At 26.1% G+C, this 20,379-nt stretch overlaps 1 protein-coding gene across 4 annotated transcripts in view; it reads left to right on the forward strand.

The window, feature by feature from the left end:
• Window positions 1-2,847: 2,847 nt before the first annotated feature.
• LOC142319523 (uncharacterized) overlaps window positions 2,848-20,379 on the forward strand; it is a 144,535-nt gene continuing 127,003 nt past the window's right edge. For 3 of the 4 annotated variants that reach the window (XM_075356895.1, XM_075356899.1, XM_075356898.1), the window contains exon 1: window positions 2,848-2,924. The gene's annotated coding sequence lies outside the window, so the exon portion shown is untranslated. Of the gene's footprint in view, window positions 2,925-3,016; window positions 3,038-20,379 lie in introns of those variants that run through there. The other variant, XM_075356896.1, reaches the window with a different exon arrangement.

The following is a 20,379-nucleotide window of genomic DNA, read 5'->3' on the forward strand; positions in this document are numbered from 1 at the left end:
TTTAGTCATGACGCTTAATATAGATTGAAGTTGAAATTTAAATTAATGCACTATAGATACAGTACGAACAGAAATTCTTATTACTTATTGTCATAAGTTTTTTGTTTCCTAAGAATAGGTAAATTTTAAAGTAAAACTATAAAATTTACATTTATATGTTACGTCATATTATTTGTTTCTCATATCATGTTCCTAAGAATATATTTTTATACCACAAAGAATTTTAAGTGGAATTCATTCGCCACGAATCTTAAAACGTAAAAATGTACTTCGATCAGGTTGTATAAGTCTTCGGAGATCTTGCGTTCTTCCACGTGTATCCATGCATACATAATTACAACGAAATTTCTTTTGAATAGTGTAACAATATTCTTTACGTAATATTTTTTTTCGAAATATCAGTTGAAATTTAACACCGGCTTTAAAAATGTCAACACGATTGTTTATTAACTTTAATAATCATATAGCATTAGGTTAATAAATGAGATAAGACTTAATAATCTTTTAAGAGATGTTTCAGAAAGGAATAAAAAGATTCTTATTTTTCATTATTGTTTTATTAATGTTTAACATCAATCTTTTCTTTAAAAATTTTAAAGAATTAAAGATTTCTGAACTACAAATTATCTACTGCAGTTATGATAAAGCCATAATTACAATAGATTTAAATAAACTAAAATATAAGTTTAAATTTACAAAACTTAATTTATATTCAATTCACTGTTTATTCAACTAATGTTGCAATTGTACAACTATTGTAATCTAATAAAACTGAAAAATTATTTCTAAGGTAAACAAGAACTAGAAATGACGCATATCCGATCATTTTTTCATAAAAAAAAAAAATATGATTCAAAAGTTTCCTGATTCTTCGATCGAGTTTAAAATTCAATACCAACCGTAATATGATTTAATATTATTTTCAATGTAAGTTTTAAATAAAATTTATTTACTTAAAAAAACAATTTAAAATATGCTTAACATTCAATTTTAAAACCAATGAAAATTTTTTAAATTGTATAAATTCAAACTCTATGCCCATGCGTTTTGATCAAAATTTATTTATAAAATCTTCTATATCTTTCTTAATAACAAAATATCAAGGTCTTTTAATCAAAGTACTAAATATTTATCCTTAATTCACCTGATAAACTATTCTAATCCTAGGACGACAAAATTAAAATTTATAGATGATAGGTTTAATGAGTAAAAATAGAAAAATCATTAAACTCATGGTTTTTTTTAGGATGTGAGCATATTAATCACCACACGCATATTAATTAACTTATTATCTCTATAATATGGTTGAAGCTGATAACTGACTTGAAGCTATTCTTTCGTAATATCTCATTTAGATAATACTAATCAAAAAATGTTCAAGTAGGTGGATGAAAAAGTTAGAAGTTAGAAAATTTGATAGCCGAAATTTTTACGAGTAAATTTTTCTCATATATTTTTTTTGTTATTATTGAATTATTATTTGTGGTAAATTTTTTTTACAATCAGGTGTTAATAGTATCAATATATTTAAATTTAAAAAAAAAGTTAAAAAAAAGATGAAATCTAATTCGAAACGATGTGCCTTCCTCTTGTAAGATCCAAATATTTCATTAATTAAAATTCATTTGGTTATAACTCTGGAACCATGAAAATAAGTACCACTTACGATATAACTTGAAAGATTCTCAATGAGGGCTTATTACTGCAGTTTAGAAAAAATCCAAAATCCCTTTTTTTTTGGATTTTTTAGACACTTTTGGTTCAGAAAGGGAGGTGCACAATTAGATGTTACATCAGTCCTAAATCCAAAATTTCAACATCCTGCGGCTAATCGTTTTTAAGTTATGTGAAATACATACGTACGTACGTACATACATACATACAAACATACATACGTACGTACAGACGTCACGTCGAAACTAGTCAAAACGAAGTCAGGGACGGCGAAAATGGATATTTCCGTTGAAATCTGAAAACCGAAATTTTTCGTGATCACAATACTTTGTACAAGGAAGTAAAAATAAATAAAAATGCTATGTTCAGAATCAATGTATAACTAACAGTAAATGTATATCGTACTTCTTTTATAAGCGTCTACTTCTTATAAATCTTTATATTATTAAGTTATGTAACAATGGAATCTGGAGAAAAGTGGATAGAGAAAGGATAGATATAAATGTAATTAAATAACATAAAAAATATATAAAAATAGATAAAGACGGCCTTGAATTATAATAAAAGTAAGAAATAGGAAGGAAGAATTTAAAACTTGTTTTAAATGAATATTTATTATAAATGCGTTTTCAGTTAGTTTTTACTTTTAATCTTTTTTTATAAATTTTATTTTTCATTTTATAAGTATTATTTCATTATTCGCTAACAATGTTTCTGGTGCTTTAAGAAATACAGTATCTAATAATTAGTGTCACTTTTTAATATTACTTTTTAACCTTTTTACAAATTAAAAATAGCTTTAAATTTTGCTAATTAACGACTGCTGTAGCAGATCTTTTCTATATTCTAAAGATTCAATTAACAAAGGTGGAAGAGGAATTCTACAACTAAATAGGTGTTTAGCCTCTTTAATCTTCTAATGAAAAAAATATTGGAAAATGATTAAGTGTTCTGTTAAAAAAATTGGTCAGCCGATTGTCGCTCTATATATATAGCTCTCTCTCTCTCTATATATATATATACCACTTTTCTAATTTAGTATAAAAAGTGAATTTATAAAAAGTAAAATTAATAGAGGGTGTTCTTAAGTTTTCAAGGTCAATGCGTTACGACGGGACAGAAAGGGAAATGATGAGAGAAAAGGAAAGCTGGCAAGATGGAGGGGAGGCCCCTGGAGAAGAGATTCGCGGTGCCAACGTTCCAGTCTGACTTAAGTTCTCGACCAGTCGCCAACAGGACTACTCTCAAAGGTGAGTGCCACCTTTATGTTTAATTTTATTGCATTGTATTTTAATTTTTTTATTAAGCGCTTTGGTTTTTTAGCTGTTTTATAAATTTATTTTGTATTGAACTTATACGAACGGTAAGTTTACAATTTATTTTTATTTTCTTTGTTTTTTAAATGAATATTTTATAATAATCAGTAACTGAATTAATAAAATTGGATTTATTAGAGATTTAAAGATAATTTTATGGAATTACATAAGTAAAATTGCCAGTTTTCTAAGGTTTTATCTATATTTTTTTATGCGTTATAAATAAAATAAATTATCATTTTATAAAAACAATTGAGAAAGTATGTAATAGCATACAATTTTGCTGAAATGCCTTTATTTGTTAATGTTACTTTATTTTGTAGAACGAATAGAAAATATTTTTTTTTTAATTACACCTGCTTTTTTATATTTTACTTTCATACCAATATATTTATATATAATATTAACCTGTAAAATAAAAACGTAGTATTTACTACAGAAATGTAAGTTTGTGCTTAGATAATTATATGGCTTTCAAATAAATGTTATTAAAAATAATTATAACTAATGCAATTTTATTTTCATAAGATTTTGCCTTGAAAAAGGTTTTAAACCCTTTATGTTGAAATGAAATTGTTTGTTCAATTTTGTGTATTTTTTTAAGAGAAAACTTTTGATTTCACGGAAGTAATTAGTAGGGTGTAACTCAAGAAAACTTTAACTAAAACTTAATTTAATATAAAATATGTTAAAAAATTTACATAATTATATAAATTAAACGTAGAGAAACTGATATCTTATATAATTTTTAAAATGCATAAATATACTTAATATGTTTGTTTTGTTTATTTGTGAAAACAAGCATAAATTATTGATTTAAAGTGAAAGAATACTAGATATAATTATACTAATTAATGAATAAAGAACAGCAGCTACTAATTACACATAAGGGAAAGTTTAGTCTGCAAAATATATTTTAGTAGGGTAGATTTTAGCACACAAATGTTAAGTTCTTTCACTTATATCTGTGTTGCAATATACGTATAATAACAGTATATACTGTATACATTCACATAGTAAGTTAAATGCATTTACCGACGTATAAATCTCTGGGTGTGTATAACACACACACAATTATATACCGGTTACTTAGTCGATCTATTTTGCAATTATGACACTATAATATTACAATATAATGATACAAACCGTATTGAAAGTGTATAATTATAATAAAAATATATAAAATGAAAAGTATTACTATTAAAATAATTATAAATTATAATGCTACAATATGGCAACAAAGGATTAACAAGTAGGACTTTTTTACTTATATTTTTTCTCACATCTATAATCTATATTACATTTTTATAAATCTAAACTTTTATTTACAATCTTCTATAATCTTTCGTGTACGCGTGTTTATTTTTATATACGTAAGGGTAAGTATAAATGCGGATGAAAGTTAACAAACTTATTTCTTTCTATGTTTTTCACATGAGAAGCGATTATGCATGAAGAAGGTATCTATCGTATGATAACAAACATACACACATTAACACGTTTAATACACTTAACACATATAAACACACCCACACTAAATCATATATATACATACTGACATATACATAACTGATTAAATATAGAACTACCAAGAGTATAAAGTAAGGATTTTAATAAAATAAAGCTGTAATATAAATTTAGCCCTATAAGAAAGTAAAATCAAGCAACTGAGCTTTTCTAGAGAAAATTAACGTAGTTAATACCTTATACCTTAAGAAACAATTTCTTTCTTTAATAAACACAATTTTTAGTAAAAAAAAAACATATATATAATTACTTTTAGTCTATTTTTTTATATTTAAGTTAAATTAATTATGTTTGAGATTGATTCTTAATAAAATTTCTAAATCCTTAAAGAGAATCGAACAACAGACCTTACGTGTTGCATGCAAAATACTATCTACGCCAAGGAAATAGTCATTTATGTGACTTAAATGACTAAATAAACATTTCAAATGGATTTTAAAAACGCGATTTATCTGTATAATCTTAGTTAATTTATATTTCTCTGAAATGAATTGAACAATTTGAATTAAAAATCACATTTAGATTCCCTCAGCTTTTTAAATGGTTATGCGTATAAATAGATTTTGGAACTCTTTGTTTTCCTTTAAAGGGATTCTGTAATTTAAAGGGATAAAAATTGCCCTATGTTAACCTGCAATTGAATCTTCCATTTATGAAAAATTTGGGTCGGTTCTGATAGAACGTTAAAGAGTAGTAAAATAAATATCATACCCATTGATTGTACACTTTTTATGTTTGAAAGGCAATATTAAAATGATTTTATTTAAAAAACTAAACTTTTTCAGTTCAGTATCGTGTGGCCTTCATCTTCCTTGATTACAAACCACGATATTTAATAGTTAAAAATTACGTTATTTTTTTATTTTAAATTAATTACATTTGATTTAAATACAATATTACTTCAAAAATATTTTTAAAAGAGACGCAAGTTAAAAAAAAAAATGTAAATATTATGGAATATAATTAAATAAAAATAAAATTGGTTATAATGTAACAGGATTACAGAAAAAAAAACAAGTCATACTTCCCTTTCACATAACATAATTCATCATTTTTGTTTTATAATTTATTATAACTTTCAGATTTTAATTAAAATGAAAGTATTTTAGTGAGATACCTCATTTCTTTTTATAAGATGAACAGGGTAAACATAGATTCTATTGGTTAATATGCTCTAGAAATCTAGACGAAATATATAGTTTATAATTTTTATAGACATATAATTGATTAAATTTTAAATTAATTATATAAAATTATTTTAGCAAGTAAAAACTAAATAAATCTATACAGGATTTATCTACAATTGTTTATCGAGATGTAATTTAATTTTATTATGTAGGGCATTCTTTGAATTCCGCCACACCCTTAAGTTATATTCCTGTAGCCACACCAGTACAATTGACTGTTTCAACATTGTATTGCTTTTGCTTTTACGCGTTGTTCAATGTCAACTGAATTAAAAATTAAGTTCAATTGAATAATGGTTTTACCTTGCAATGTTATTAATTAAATATATTTTTCCTTTATCAAGGATATCATTATCTATATTACAATCTTATTAAAAAATTAACTAATAATAAACATTCAAATGAGATCTTATCTGAATTAAGTTTTACAGTAGTTATTTAATAGAGATAAGGATATGTCACTTTTGATCCGATTAAAGAGTTACAAAGAGAGTACAAAGTAATTCACGGTTAAAATTAAAAACCCTCTTTAAAAAAAATGATCAGAAAATGTATTTTAAAAACCAAACGGAGATCCAACATATCTGAAGAAGTTTTTCTTAAAAATAAATTTTGCCAAAACAATTCAACGACAGAAAACTCTAAACCTTTTCAGGAAGTATGTTACAATTGCTTTAAACGAAAACTTTTCACATAAAATTAATTCTTATAGATAGTATTACATATATTATGATACAACAGTACATGATCCCAGAATAATGGGCGATTTTTTTTTAATACTTTTATTTATTGTTCCGTCAACACTTAAGTCGTTAGCGACTTATCAGTGTAATGTCAGCATACCGGTAAAATGTCGTCTTGAACAAATTACTGAGTTTGTGTAACTACTGAGATGTGTAATTAAGTGAAACCCAACCGATACAGAATACCGGTATTCACGATCTAGTATTCAAATCCCAATAAAAGTAACTACCTTTATTAGGATTTGAACCTGAGAACTTCGACTTCGAAATCAACTGATTTACGACGACGAATTTTATTTTATTAAGAAATATGAAACAATTTTGGAATTACATATTTCCGGCTGAAACAAAAACAACGATTGATTGATTCGTAAGATATTTCGGCGGAAGTTTCCATAAATCTAGAACAGTTTAATTGTTTCGAAGAACTCTAGACATCTGCCTATCTTGACTAGACTGAATATATTTGTGGTTTTTATATATTGGATCACCAGTCCAGGAAGTTTTATAAAGAAAAAAATACATAAAGATAGTTACAAATAGTACCAAGGAGCCATTATCGTTAAAATATATCTGATACGCCCGACTTGCCCGGTCTCCCGCACGAGACTGCAACCGCGAATTCTCAATACCGCTACAGTAGACAAAACTCTATTAATATCGTACCGTCTTAATTTTGGCCTGTAGTTAAATAATAATAAAAAAAATATCCAAGGTCCTGGGAAAATCTTATAAGGTATTAGCCTAGTATTTTCTTTATTACCACATGGATTAACTACAATCAAAACCTTGTATAGACTGGAGTCGGGGTCGAAAACCATCTTAGTTATTCAGTTTGAAGCGCACAACGGGTAAAATGCTTTAAAATATGGTTTTTGTATTATTATTAACAAAGATAACGCGTACAAATGGTATTTATCACATTTTTATTTTTTTAATTATATTTTAATATTTATTTTTATATGTTTTTATTATTATTATTCTTTATAAAAAACGTAAAACTTTTTAACGCTGATCTGTTGATGTGGTGATTTCATTTTTTTTCTTCGGATCTTTTCCTAAATTTTTATTTACAATCGATTACATTTTTGTAGGAATCATTTTTTTAAAATGATTTAGTAATTCTATTCTTGTATAAAGTGCTGGAGGGCATGATTGTATTACACCTTCAAACGAATGTTACATTCATTAATTTCAAAAGCCAGATCGATTCAAGCGATGAAGAGCAATGTAAAATTTCAATCCGCGCAAAGGAAAAAATGGCAAATAGTCAATTAAAATTTTTAATTATTAATAAATAATTAAAATTCAAAACCCGCTTACCAACAATCTTTTAATGTGTTGTAGCGCTTTCGGAAACGAATTCCATCTTCAAGAACTTAAATATTTGTTTTATTATTAACTTAAACTTTTTCGTCATAAGTAGAATTATTAAGTAAATATCACCGTTATACGGTGGAGCTATGCATTACGACAGGACGTAAAGTCGACGCAATTTTAACACATGACGACCACCTTTATATATTACACACACTTTACATAAAAATTCTACTTATGACGACAAAGTTTTTGTTAATAATAAAGAAAAATTAAGTTCCTGAAGATGGAATTCGTTTCCAAAAGCGCTAGACGCATTAAAAGACTGTTGGAAAGTGGGTTTTATATTTTAATTATTTATTGTATAATCATACCAACGGGCCATGTTTGATTAAATTATTTTTAATTATATGTCTAGAAGTTTAATATTTTCTATTGCACTATATTCTTGGTAAAATAAATTTTATTTTGCTATAAATAAACAAATTTAACTATCTTCATCTGGAAGAATGCAAAAATTGCGCAATTGCATCACTGCGCTGTGCCCACGTTTTCTTCAACCACAAAATCTATATTTAGTTCTATTATCGATATTTTTCCTGTAATGAATATTCTAAATTGTAAAAAAATTGTAATTTTCTACTGGAATATCTTAACCGATTAATGATAATGATAATAATGGTTTTGTAAATTTTCATACAACAAATAATACGATAAAAAACATTCCAACATTAAATTTACTTTATAAAAATATGAAAATTTTACTTTAATTTACTTTTAATTTTACTTTATGAAAATATGTAGAAAAACATGTTTAAGAATAATTGATTTGTTCACGATTAAGGGGCGTTGCTAACGCCCCCTGCGAGTATGACAATTTATACGGTTATAATTTTATCAAATGAAGAGATGATTTTAAGGAACTTCTTAATTAATGCAACAATTTATTTACAAAAAAAAAATGAAGTAGGTTTATTCAGATATATAAAGAACTATCATTTTAATAATTCATTATTTAACTTAAAATCTTTTAATTGTACAACCATCATTAAATCAAAGTATAAAAGATAAACTAAAAGTAATAATTTAAAAAAAAAACTTGTTTCCTATCCCACACTTATGTTTACATCATCCAGAAAATTTATTTTGAAAAACACACAACATTAACCTACCCACCTTAGATCTTCGACCTTCAAAGTATTGTCATCCATCCCACGGCAGAACGGTTACATCTGCCGAACTTAACAGCTTCATAGTTATTCTTGGTTTAATTGTTTTGTAGATTTTTATACAAAAAATAATACAATAGAACAATAAATTTACTTTATGAAAATATGTAGAAAATGATATTTAAGACTAACTGATATTTGTACAAGATCGAGGGGCGTCGCTAGAGCCCCTCTGGCAAGTATGACAATTTGACAGAGAAGCGGTGACCCTACCTTTTTAATCTTTAAAATAGGGGTTTTCAACATTTTTCCTACCTTCAAATTCATTTATTAAATAAAAAAAGAATGATTTTGGATATATGAATTGTATTTTTAATACAAAATTATAAAAAAAAAACATATTGATAATTAACATAGCAAAATTTTTGGATCATTTACTGCGGTTCCAGCAATTTGCAAAGCTTTTATTTCAAATGGAAAACGCGTGTTAGCTTGTTTCTTTCTGACATCTATCCAAGAAAATAAAACAATAAGAACGAGCCGAACAACAGTAACTTCAGCTGAACGTAGTAACAAAGTATATCACCTGTAAAATCTAAGCGTGCAAGTGAAATCGTACTGAAGTAATTTTTAAAAAAAATTTCATTACAACTGACAAGGAAAACCAAGAAAATATTTTAGTTAATAAATTACAGGTAAATATGCAATAAAAACTTTAAAAAATTATTAATCAAAATGATATCGTACTACGTATATAATCAAAAATAAATAAGTACAATAATAATAATAAATAGATATTATTTCTTCCATTATATTATAGACAAAATATCAGGTGGTAAACAACAAGTAGTTGGAAAAACAATATAAATAAAACGGAACTTTTTATATTGTGTTAGTATAAGTGTTAATGAGCATTTATTCTTAGTAATATATTGCTTAATTTAAGCGCTGAAATGAACAACACTTTTAAGTTAAATATAATGTACAATAAGAAAATATTACTTAATATCATTTCATCAGAATACTAACAATAGAGTAACCGTGTTTTCAATTTTAAAAATAACTACAGACAAAAGGTCATCATAATTGTCAATCTCATGACTCTTATCCTTAACGTCCTGTTTTGATTCTCATCACTACTGTGAATGTTACTTAGAAACATATCCTTATTTTATATACATATGTATAATATCTTAATGAATTTAATTTTTCTTTTTTTTTTTTAATGAAGTTTATTTGAGATCTCTTTATCAGCCTCTATCAATAAAAACACCTTGCCTTAATATGTAAAATACCGTATTTTATAAATGATAAAATCACGCTTTATTCTTCTTGAATAGCTATAATTATGATTTTAATTAATTTAAAACACATTAAAACAGATATAATAGGAGAGACTTAAGTAAGTTTTTTGCTATAACTTTACTTCCATTAAGGGCTGATTCAATTGTGTATTAAATTATAATAAAATAAAATATTATATAACTTTACAAACATGAATTTATGTAATAATTTACATAAAGTAGTTACATTTTTCCTAATAAGTAATTACAAAAAGAGCTATAAAAATAGGTACGAGTATTTGTTTTCCAAGTAAATCAATAATCTGTACTTCAAATATGTTTAAAATACTTTAAAAAAAAATCATCAATCGTTTTATAAAACTCCTGCGGAAGTGATTAAAAGATTTGCATGTCTTAATTAATCAGTAATTAAATAATGTAATAGAATATAAAATACTTTGATAATTTTTTTTAACTAAGAATATATGGGATTAAAGAAAGCTAATAAGAAATATTGTTTATAAAATTAATTGTTAATATTAAATTTAACGTTCTTAGTAATACATATATACTGTTTTAAAATGATATTAGCACTGTAACACGATAACAAATGTAAAGAGGATTTGTTTCTTATCCTGTATGATCCTGTTTCTTATATTTTTTAATAAATTGGAAACAAAGAATTGTTAAATACAAAGTTTAAAAATATGATTTTAAGTATAGGACACATTTGTCTGTAAATAACTGTATAAATGAAATGATTTGAAAGTAATCGCTGGGAAAAGACAAAAAATAAATAAATAACATTTTTACAAAATGAAAATCGGTAACACGTTTTGAATTAGTCTACATGCAATAAAAATTATTACTGTAATTCATTATAAAAGTATAATAACCATTAAAATAGAATATCTTGTTTACGGATATGTAGACCGTTACGATATGTTGTTTCATGTTGAAGGCCAGTGTTACTAATGTGCTGTATATTAAAACATTATTAGTAGTAGAATTATAATAAAAGAAATCAGTTCACCTTCAGTATTTTAGAGATAAAATATAACTGAAAATATTACTATTTTTTTAATAAAGAAAGTATCATATTACTCACGTAACCCCCAAAAATTAAAAAAATTGCAATAAAAAGAAATTACTTGTTTATAATGTAAAGTAAAACAAAACAAATAAATATAATTTAAACCTTTTCATATTTATAACATAATCTATATATATATATATATATATATATATATATATATATATATTTAAAATAATTGGTAAGAACCTTGATAGAGTTCCCTACCCCAACCACTGAACCGTTTTTTTTTTTTAAATAAAAGCTTATGAACCCTATATATGTCATCGCCTGCCTCCTCCTCCCCACATTTTCGATATATCGCAAAAAACACAACTTCACTGTACATTTCTTATGGGTAAATCTATATAAAAACCTTGAAAAAGTCCCCCAACCACGACTACAGGTCGATTTCGCCTGATTTTTTTTAATGAAAGCTTATAACCCCTAGATATGTCATCAATGTTCGCCTGTCCTCCTCCGCTCGCAGCAGTTATCGCAGTGCTAGTTTTATAAAAAAAATCACTATTTTGTTTTTTATTTATACGATTAAAATAATTCAACGTCGTTGATAACAGTTATGAAATAATCCTATTTTTTAACACAGAATTTTTCTCGTAGTTCTTTTAATGTAACATGTTTAAGATAAAAGTTTCTTATACTTTCTAATACGAAGAAAGAAAAAAAAAATACTATCACAAAAGATTAAAACCGTTTGAAACGTTTCTTGTCACTATCATATATTTTAATTTTTGAATTCGAACAGCTAATAAAATTAGGAACAATATAAAACATATTAAATAAATGGTAAATCAGATTTGAAAAAAAAAAAACTTTAAAAGTTACAATTTAATATTTAAAATATAAATAAAAATAATAATAATTTAAAAAATAATAATTTTAACTTATAATAGTTAGGAAAACTGTTTTCAAAAATAAAATGAAACATCATTTGAAGTTTTTATTTTAACTATTAAAAAAAAAAAAAAAAAAAAAAACAATTTACCGTTGCTTTTACCTTCATAAAATAAAACTCGTTGAAATTACAATATGGATATGTCTTCGTTTTTTTTTTAAAACTTAAATATTATAGATGTAAACTAGTTGTTAAAAGAAAAAAGGAATTATGAAAAATAGTATGTATAAGTACAACACAAAAAGGTTTTATAAATTGGAAAAATTTTAACAAGTAGACCAAATTCAAGCTTAAACATTTTATGGTAAAACAATAAATGTTGCAGTTTCTTTTTTAAACAAATATGATGGCTATTTAAGGTAAATAATTAAATGAAAGCGATAAAAACCAGAGAAAAGGTAGAAAACAGTTACCAATCAATAATATTAAAATGAACTGACGACTGCCTAAACATATAGTTAAAAATTATTTTATAATTGAACGTAAAATTATTATTGTGTTTTAAAAAATTAATTATTTCTTATTTATAAAATAAAAAAAAGAGTAAAAGTTTAGTAATCGATATTATAAGTCCGTGAGATTAAAATTTTCAGTAAACATCCATAACTTTTTTCGAGATGTAGCCTATGGGTTCATTTCTATTGAATTTCCGCATCAAATCCAAACGTTAATTATTTCAACTTTCGTAGACAAAGGATAAATCCGTTTAATTAATTTGAGATAAACCGAAAACACGAATGCGGGCACAAATAAATTTTTAACCCTTTCTTACTAAAAATGAGATATAGGTTTCTATATAAATATAAAAATTCAGTGGCTACGAATACTTGTAACTGAATACAGTTTGCAATAAAATTGTTATCCAATGTAAGTTATAGAATTCACATTATATCATGATATTCAGTTTTATTTACCGAAAATGCCTAATTTAGCCTAGAGAAATTCATGGTTATTTGATGTTTAGAAAAAATTATATGTTCCAAGATATCAAAAATGTACAAATAAAGCCATTACAATACATCAATAACTAAAAACAGCGAAGTTGTAGAAAAATAAAAATTGAGAAACAATATGTTGTAATAATAAGTTGTAGTCTACCTATTGTATAAGGATGGGTAAGAAGAACACAACATGTTTTGATATTAGTGGATTATCTGGCTGTCAGCCTAACTTTCAAAATCATTCACTCTTCTTCTCACTTGGCTTTAATCCAGTCCTTTCTCTCAGCGTGAGTAGAATTACGTACAATTACTTACAACTTCTCTTACTTCCAGAAGATTAATTAATCTGTTATATCACTTTTCCTTTGAACAAAGCACTATGAATACCTAAAAGCGTACTTGTAAATGTTAACATCAATATATTTCAGTTTATTTAATCTATCCAAAATTATTACGTTAAAGTTAAAAGAACGTTTTGAATAAGTAAGGAACTTACTTATGCAGTTGTTCGAAAACTATACGTAACAATCTTTTGCTTCTATTTCGTATCAGTTTATTTATTATTATCGAGAAAAACTTGTATTTCAGTTATTTCTAAATATATTGTTACTAATTTTGCATTTTAACTAACTTAAATTATTTATGCAGCAATAAACGAATTAAAAATACAACATTTCTCGAAAAATTATATTTAATATAAAATTCAAGAATGGAATTTAAATCGAAATATATCAGAAATATGAAGGAAACATTATATAATTCAATAGTTTAAAAAAGAAATGTTTTTCAGGTACGACCATATCTTTTCATATAAATAAATGTTTAATTATTTTGTCACAATCTAAAGTTATTTGGGTACTGCCAAAACATCAGTTTGTTTTAATACACTATGTCAACAAATAGGTTTGACGTGTTCTTATAAATATTATATAAAAATGAATTCTCGGCCTATCCAATTTGAATTAGTTTTTTATGAACCAATTTTTTCTGCCATTTTCTGTCTTCCAATTGATTTTTTTTTCTTTTTATTATAACGACACAGCAACTTTACAATCTGTTTATCAAGATAATTGAACAAGAAGTAAATAAGATCTATATTTGAACTAACATTAAGTAGTCACAGACCCACCGGCTGGTGACTAAACGATAACAACGAAATGAAAAGAATGAAATAGAAGAGCACTCCGTACAGTCAGACCATAAAGTCACTTAATTGAAACGATAAGGTAAACCAAAAATATTATTCCTTAGCAATCTTGAAAAATCACTGATCGTGTTATTCAATAAATTGAGCGCCAAATAATTCGGGTGCCGATCCATACGACTTTGATACCGTAGGCTGACCAGAGAGATTTCCGCGGAACGGTTCGCAACTTTAAGATCATTATATATCAGACTATTGCTTACGTATCAGGGTATGTTTAGCATTTTTCGCAATACTTTTGTTTGGTAGCGTTCAAGTATGGCAATACTGGAGTTGCATGCTGTACCCCATAATCGAAGTCCGTAAGCCCAAACAGGCTTAAAAACTGATTCATAAATCAATAATTTACTTTCTACTGAAAGCCGAGATCTATATCCTATCAGCCAGTACATCTTTTTAAACTTGAGATCCAACTGTTTCCGCTTAGAAGTGATATGTTTCGCTTAAGTAAGTCGTCGGTCAAGATGAACCCAAATATTTGCAGTCCTACGACCTCGAAATCGGAACATTGAAAATAAAAAAAGGAGTACAGTGTTCCTTACGAAGGGTGAACGTGACGTGGTTTGATTCGGTCCGAGAGCGCTTCCTTGAGGCACCCCTGATTGTATAAGGAAAAAATCCGTCAAAACCTTACCATTTTTAGCCTGAAAACACCTGTATTCTAGGTAAGATTTTAGCACTACTTAGAAACCTTTTCTTCCATGATGAATTTTTTCCCATAAGTTGAATACGTATTTATTATCTATCATTATGTCATAAATATACGCAAGCTCTCTTTTAATTGGTAGCTGTAAAATATTTTAAGTAATATTCATTAAGCGTGAAATGTTTGATTTGTAATTCTTTCTAACCGCGAAAATGAGAATGACTGTTCCTCGAAACTCAAAAGCTTCAAATTTTTCAGATAGTTACACGCTATTCAAAAACCTTTAATACATGAAACTAATTCAAAAAGGACAAACTAACATATCTGATAAACGGCAGCAAGTCATGATATTTGCGGGAAAACTGAAAAATAGGTTTAATAAACAAATAAACTATACACCAAAAATAACGATTAAGAGACACATATGGAAAAAATGTATAATAATATATTTACGTAAAACAAAATTTTAAGTTTACCGAATTCTTCTATAGGTCCAAACTGATGGTTTTTAAAATGTACGAAACAAACAAATGAAAAATGTTTAAGGAATATATTTTATTACACACAGACACACACACACATATATATATATATATATATATATATATATATATACGATATGACAATTTTATTACAAATAGAGGGGTACGGTACAACTCACCTTGAACAGTACTAGGCTTAGGAATGCCGGTAAATTGCCAAGAGCTCTAGTACACAGTCGTACATGGCGCATATACATGTCTACGTGTATTATTATTCCTTTTTTTCTGCAAACAGGTTGGCTAAAAATATCAGGGCATAACCTTTGTGACAGAACTGGTTTCCAGGGCGTAGCTACGCTAGCCACTGTACTTACGTACGCATGAGTCAAGTTGACTCCAGCGTGTTCTTATAGTCAAGTTAGTGACTTTGTCCTAAAAAAATAAAATTGCGTATATATATATATATATATATATATATATATATATATATATACTTAACATACGATATATGACAAAAATATAATATTTACAAATATTTCACAATGGTTAAAATTCAAGTTTTAAGGATGAATTTATTAGACATGTCAAAATATCTACCGAAATAATTTTTATAGAATAGCAAATGAAACAACTTACCTGAACAAAACAGATTAGTGAAGGTTTATAAAAATTCAGTGTTTTATTTTTAGTAATTTATTTTACGAAAAAGTAATGCTGGTTTTCATCGCGATAAAAATAAATGTCCACTTGAAAAAAAAATCGCGATAACTTTTTATCGTCCAGTCTCCGTCCCTTATTTAAAAAAAAACAACGACATTTCACATTATTGAGAGTCTGTTGTTCGACAACAGCCTTCCAATTAAACAATTTTAAACAGTAAAAACTTTTTACTGGGAGGAAAAAATTGATCGTTAAGTTTAAGCAACAATAATTAATTGATAATTTCTATTACCGTTTCACTTCAAACTTTTTCAATCTGTTTTCAATTCAATCTTTTTTTTACTATTTTATGGTTATATCACATATAACAAGTAAATTATTACAAGAAATATGTTCGGTCATATCAATTCAGTGTTAGATAAAATAATATCAGAAAAAAATGAGCTAAAATATTGTAAGGAAAGGCATATATTGGAGTGAATAAAGCATATTTAATCAAGGCTATGTATGATGTAATGTACTTAGTGATTCAAAAGATTATTAAACAGAAGCTATATTTCTTTTCTGACTATTTTCAAATTTAATTCCTTTTATAACAACGGTAAAAGTCACGTTTATTATCCTAATTTATCCCACACGCATTTTTTTCTCTAACTTTCGTATCATTATTGAAATTCTCTTTAAAAGACTTAAGAAAAAACTCATTGAAATGTACACATTTTTTTACTACTTTTAACCCTAACCAATTTTAGCCTGCATGTAATGTCCAAAACAATTCTAAAAATATTCCGTTAGCCTAATAACTAAACTTAATCGCTTTTTCCGTTCAAACTGCACAAATAGTTTTTCAGTTACCAGCTAAATTACTGCAACTTGAAAAGTAACTAAGTTTTTTTTAAAGTAGCTTTTGCTTACTATAATTCATTTTGAGAAGCTGCACAAAGACATTTGTGCAAAAATGAAAAAAAAACTATCAATACATCGTGAATGAATTTATATTATTAAATAACAATAGTAATAATAACTAATTTTATTTATTTAGCCTTAATAATTACAGGCTGATAGCTTAATTAGTTCCTTTTTTAAGATAGATGAGTAAGATAAATATGTAACATGTATAATGCGATTTAAGTATCTGCATTAGTGTGGATAAGTACCTTTCCCAAGTAAATGATTAGTCTTCTGAGTAGTATTCCACATACAGTAATAGTTTATAGTCAATTATTACGGTACTTTTTCTTCCATGCTGTAGTTAATGTAGCAGTTATTTGTTATTATTATTTTAAATATCATATAATCATCGTAGTAATAATGGTTATTCCTAATTACAATCTTCCGCTTATCAAAACGAACACAATATTATTTTTTTAAATAGTTACTTTTGATAGAAACGATATAGCTTGGAAAATGTTCGACATCTGGAAAAGCGTTTGTAAAAAGCTCTATATGATCGAGATCAATGAGAAAAGGTTAACTATAAACTCGCGCCGGCCTCCGTGGCGCGAATGGTAGTGTCTCGGCCTTTCATTCGGAGGTCCCAGGTTCGAATCCCAGTCAGGCATGGCATTTTCACACATGCTACAATTCATCTCATCCTCTGAAGCATTACCTAACGGTGGTCCCGGAGGTTAAAAAACAAAACAACAAAAATAGAATAAAAAAAAAAAATAAAAAAAAGGAAATTCATTAATGTTTTGAAGACAAATTCTAGCAATGAATAGGATCTTATAAAGAAAAAAATTACTGGGAATAAAATAATGCAGATTTTACAGTTATTTTCAAACAATCTATTAGCCTTCAAATTTATCGGCTAAACAGAGGACAAAAAGAATGAAGAAATAAATATGGTTGATAATAATTAAACTAGTGGAATGACTGATTAAAAAAACTTTCAAATTGTAATTTCATTCAGAATTTATTAATCACATTTTTTTTCATTCTTTATAAGTTTATTACCATTATTAACAGGTGTTCTACGTATGTGTAATCACTGATTTAATAGTTTAAAATACCTTACATAATATTTGTTGATTGAATTATTCTTCAACTTCGATTCTATTATGATTTTCCTTAAACGAAGAAATATCTTAATATATATTATATATATATATATATATATATATATATATATATATATGAGTTAAAATTCCTACAAGACTAAAATATTTCAAGTCTATAATGTTTACACTGTACAAATAATCTTAAATAAGTTTTTTTTGTCATATGATGTAATTTGTCGTATTTCTGGCTAAACATATGAATCAAGATACTTTCATTTATATAAACCTGATATCAACGTCCTGAATTTTGTTGCCTATACAACATGGAATATAAATATTTATATATTTATTACTTACATAATTCAACATTCCAGTATTATATATATATTCTTTAATAAATATAAAAGTTTAATTTACCATTTGCTTTTTACTATTAACTAAAGATTGTAGATTCATTTCTTAAAACATATGATAAAACTGAATTTTTCTCTAAATTTGAATAGAAATAAAATACCCAATGCAGCAATGAACTTAAATTACAAACGAATCGTTATGAACAGGTAACAAGAGTTTTAAAACAAGTTTTATTTCATCTGAAACATAACTAAGTTGTAGAATAAATAAGTTTTACTAATAATCTATTACTAATTTTGAAATTATGTTGCATTTGAAGTACAGTAACGCTAATCACAGTTTGCCAGTTAATACTACCCTGTGTCAGATTAGTCATGAGACAATACAGTTAACTTAACTTAAACGATCAAATAAAATATTTATCGCAGGTGTTCAGTATCAAAGAAATATTATTTTTAACCGGATTAAAATCAGTTTTATGCCACTTTTCCGAGGTAATAAAATATTTATTTTTATCTAACTGAGACACATCAAGGATGGTAATACGTTGAGTTCTTTATACATGTTTATGCTTCTTTAACAGAACGGCCACACTAATTTACATTAAAACAGATTCGGTTCGGTCATTAAAAAAAATTCCAGTGAAAGAAGATTTGAAAATAACAAAATACCTTATGGTAGACTATTTTTTTCTAAGCTAAAAATGCAAAATTGTTGAACCTGAAGCATGTAGGGTGTCAAATAAAAGTAAATAAAAACGGAATTTCAAATAACTCTGTATTTACAAACTTATTATGTAGATTTTCGTAACAATATGAATAAAAAAATTTGAGCAACGTTAAATGCATATGTAATTTATAAAAATAAAATATGTTATAAAAATATAAAAATTGAATTAACAAATGCATATATTTAATACGAAACCGAAAAAGTTGTAGGTGACCAAACACGAGCTATATAATTCCAAACCGACATAGCCATTCTTAAAAGAAACAAGAACCCCTTTGCAAGGTTTTAAGGAGAAAGAAGTGAAGTGGTTCACCATTTAATTCTTCAATAAATCAAAAAATACTTACCACTGGCATGCTTAGCCCATTAAAATGCGTTATACTTAATTCTATTTGCTCCATCTTTATTCTATTCATTACGGAGACAGGCTGTATATTAACACCATTAGTTTCAGAGAAGATTAAGCGTAAAGTGTAAAATAATAAATAAATCCATATTCCCCTTCAGTATTATTACACATTAAATTTTATAACTGATTAAGATTTGACAAAATTAATAAAAATAGAAATAAATAAAATCAAAATTATTACAATTATGATAGGAAATTTAAATTGAACAATCGGAAGTTCTTTACATAAACAGCGCGAGATTGGTAATAAAAGAATTAGAAGAAAAAACACACATCACAAATGAATAAATATAGCTTGAGTATTCATTATGTAAAAGATAAAAATGATGAATTTTCATGAATAATATGTCAAAATCTTTGCATCTTGTACGTGAATGAAACTAGGTAGATACTAATTAAAAATAAATAATAATAATAATAATAATGGATTAGCAGTTGTGGAGCTATTTTAACCACTTCCTGACTACGTTATCTCATCATTAAAAATCTAACGGTATTTTTTTTTTTCATAATAATAATAATACGGTAATTTAACAAAGTTTACTGAAAGGTGGAATTTTTCTTTAGTCAAATGTATTATTAGTATTTTAACACCATGTTTATAATATTAAACGATATAATTATACCATAAAACTGCACATGTGTTATTTTAAAGTATTTATTTATCGAATTCTAAACAATTTAAATCGAATAATAATTTTAAAATGTATTAAATCACTAAGTGAGTTAATGAATAAAATTTCCTAAATT

This window comes from Lycorma delicatula, chromosome 2, assembly GCF_047948215.1.
Source record: "Lycorma delicatula isolate Av1 chromosome 2, ASM4794821v1, whole genome shotgun sequence".
NCBI lineage: Eukaryota > Metazoa > Arthropoda > Insecta > Hemiptera > Fulgoridae > Lycorma > Lycorma delicatula.